Below are 3,808 nucleotides of genomic sequence, written 5' to 3'. Positions count from 1 at the left end.
GAATAATTGTCATAAAGTTACAATTTTTCTGAGAGCTTACAATTAAAAAGCAATTGGTGTGGTAATGACGTGAAAATATAATCAAATTTATTCGACGTTGACGATGGTCTGAATGACGGAAAAATCTTGGCAACTTGGACCGTCTGTGATATCTCCATACGCAGTTCCACAAAGCACACGAGGTTGACTTCGGCGCCAAATTTCGCACGTTACATCCGTATGTCACGGTAAGTTAGGACTTTTGGCTTACAAGCTCAGTACCGAATTTTTCAACCTCTATTGCTAGATACATGGAGAGCCATAAACTGACTGCCTGATTTTACATTTCAGGGAATTGCTGGGCCATTCTAACACCGAGGTTTTGGTTTCTCAGTCACAGTACGTTCGAAATATATACCGAAAATTGAATAATTGACTTTATACGAAAGTAAATCTTTGATATCTCGACCTTGGTGATGCTGCTTATTGCTTTCAACAATCTCATCAAAAGAGATTTCAGTTGTTAGTAAAATATCCAACATATCTTCACATCGTTATATGAAATACCCAGAAAGTATGAAGTGCCACTACGAAGTACTCGGCGTTTCGAGAGATGCGTCAGACGACGATTTGAAAAAAGCGTACAGAAAACTAGCACTGAAATGCCATCCTGATAAGAATTTCGACAATACTGAAGATGCTAAAGAACAATTTCAAATCGTCCAACGAGCATGGGAGGTCTTAAATGATCCGCGAGAACGAGCCTGGTATGACAATCACCGAGAAGCCATTTTGAAAGGAGGGATAGGAGGGAATTACAAAGATGATTCGATCGATTTGTTCCAATACTTTACTACGAGCTGTTATGAGGGCTATGGCGATGGCGAAAAAGAATTTTACACGGTTTATGGAAAAGTTTTTGAACAACTGACTGCTGAAGAATCAGAGTTTTGTAAAGAAGAAGATTTAGACGATAAAGTATCTGGTTTTGGGAATTCCACTAGCTCATATCACGATGTTCACAAATTTTATGCATATTGGCAAAGCTATTCGACTAAGAGGTCATTTGCTTGGCTAGATACATACGATATTCGTGATACCCCAAACAGACGTGCTTTAAGATTGGCAGAAAAGGAGAACAAGAAAATTAGAGATAAGGCTAAAAAAGAACGCAATGAACAAGTTCGGAACCTTGTAGCATTTGTTCGCAAGCGTGATAAACGAGTTAAAGCGCATGCAAAAATCCTGGCAGAAAGAGCTAAAGAAAATACCGAAAAAACACAAGAACGGAGAAAGCAACAACTGATCCAGAGACAAAAAGAACTGGAAAGTTATACTGAGCCAGAATGGTCAAAGTTTTCTAATATCGAACAAGATTTAAAGGTTATTGAAGCAAATCTTGCTGCTGAGTTTGGAGAGGAATTAACTTCAAATATAGATTCTAAAGATGCCGATGATACGGATAGTAACACCCTGTATTGCGTTGCTTGCAGCAAAATATACAAGACACGGAAAGCATTTACGAATCACGAAAATTCCAAGAAACACGACGATAATGTTTCAACCATGATAGCCTCCTTCTTGGCTGATGAAAATATGGAATTTGAATGCAGTATTCGAAAGTACAATTCGGACTCTGAATTGAATTTTAAATGCGGTAGCAAAACAAATATTTGTTTGATAAGTCCAAATCGGAAAAGTGTGATATTGGCAACAAGCCGAGAAATACGAGATTTCTTGACGAACCGCAGTGAGAATATTGATGCGAATGCGAATGGCAACCAGCGAAGTACATCGAATGAAGAAATGATTTCGGATAGTGAATCAAGTTCTACAAGTGAAAAAAATACAAATAAGCTTGTGAAAAAAAAAGGTGTTGAACTAGCCACAGGCCCAGAACCGGAAGCCTTTCTTGTAGTAATTAAAATACACGATAACATAAATATACTGATTCCTGAATGTACATTGATATCAGCCCAAGAGAACGAGCTTGACAACCCAGTGTTAGATATGACAGAAAAATCTCGCAAAAGTAAGAAGAAGAAGCGTAAAAATGTTCGAAAAGTCATTCTTGAACAAACAACCGACGATGAGCAAGAACTAGATGCTCATTTTGGGTGGTCCAAGAAACAGCGAAGGAAACAAAAACAAAAGGAAGCAACTCTTGACAACAAATATCACACTGTCCCAGAAACGATTGACAATTTTACTAAAGGCAACAAAGTAAATTTTGACGATACTGACTTGAGCTTTGAAGTAGATGCCAGATTATTAACTCAAAGTACAAAAAAATCTAAAGGTAAGAGAGCAAAGGAAGCAAGAAGAATTCAGAAGTTAAGCTCTGATGAGAGCAGACGCAAGGACAAGAAGGAAAAAAAGAGAGAAGGGTCATGGGAAGAAAGCGTTCTGGATTTATATCACCTGTGTATTCTATGTGGAGTAGACTATCTAATCAAGAATGAATTATATGATCATTTTGCGGAGACTGGTCATTTTATCCATATCCGGAATTTACCAAAGAATGAGATGTATGATTATTATATGGAGGCCGGTTATTTTTCATACATGCCGAATTTAATTTATCATTTTTAAAATGTTTAAGGGCTATTCTGGTTTGGACGCCCGAATTTTAGGTGTTTTTCGGATGCTGTAAAAAAAAAAAACCAATAAATATTTTTCGTATCCATTTTCTTTTACCAGTTATTTATTGATATTTTAAGAGTATAAAAAAGTCAAATTAGTTAAAAAATAATCAAAATTGAAAAATCTGCAGGCCGGCAAATTGGGGGCTCACAAAAAAATGGCGTGTCTTGGTTGGCAGGATTCTAGTCCTTCCAGTGATCTGAAACAAATTTTTTTTTTAAATTCTTAATGAAGAAGGATGTAGTTATCGCACTACGTGTGGGTTTTTGAGGAGAAGAATTTTTCATAAAATGGCGGCGGTGTGAAAAATGAGTCGCGTTTTTTCCCTGTTTTTTTCAACTTTCAGAATTTTTAAAACATAGTAAAACAAAAAAAATTTTTCGCAAGCACGCTTCTTTACGCGATGCTCTAATATATACAGAAGCTCCGTGCCAAATTGCAAGTAAATTGGTTGATTAGAACTTGGGATATCGTACCAACCGTATCGAAAATAGTAGTTTTGAGAAAAACGCGTTTAAAGTTTGAGGTCGAGTTTCGCGGAGTCTGATTCGTTTAATGGCGTGTTATACTTACATTTTCCTAAGCAGCGATCCCTGCCCCATTTTTCCACTTCAAACGTGAGATTTTGTTTTTTTCTAAGGAAAATATCGAGTACAAAAGACCTTTTTTAACTGATTCTTCTTAATCATTGTTTGCCTACTGTGTAATGTTCATTCGTTCCGGCCGGACCGCCGACCGGTTTAGTCGGCGCGTCACAAATGAAGCTGTAAATTTGAAAATAATGAGAATTTTGAAAAATCCTCTTAAGGACATATTCTTAAAACTCTAAACTTTGAAAATATGGCCAGAAAAAAATCGAATTTTTCGAATTTCTAAACCAGAATACCCCCTTAAGACAATCCTGTGAAGAGTATATAATCTGGGCCACGTGATAATAAATTCCTGAACGATCTTGTGTTTGGGGGTCAGCGAGTCTTACCTAATTTCCAGAAAAATATTTACAAGTAGTATTTTTGTTTGGAAAGGTCTGGGATTTCTGCTGCAAATAAACTGACTGGGAACAACAATATATCACAATTAACATGGTAAAAAAAGTCATTTGCAATTTTTCATAGAACGCAAGATAGATCTTGCAACTGTTCTCCGTGGAGTAGGCCTACTGGGGATACCACGTGAAAAAAAAAAA

The 3,808-nt window shown here is 36.7% G+C and overlaps 1 pseudogene; it reads left to right on the top strand.

The window, feature by feature from the left end:
* The first annotated feature begins 555 nt into the window (after nucleotides 1-555).
* On the top strand, nucleotides 556-2,571 carry LOC124217289 (dnaJ homolog subfamily C member 21 pseudogene; annotated as a pseudogene).
* Nucleotides 2,572-3,808: the final 1,237 nt, after the last annotated feature.

This window comes from Neodiprion pinetum, chromosome 4 (assembly GCF_021155775.2).
Source record: "Neodiprion pinetum isolate iyNeoPine1 chromosome 4, iyNeoPine1.2, whole genome shotgun sequence".
Lineage (NCBI taxonomy): Eukaryota > Metazoa > Arthropoda > Insecta > Hymenoptera > Diprionidae > Neodiprion > Neodiprion pinetum.
This window is presented reverse-complemented; position numbering and strand designations above follow the sequence as displayed.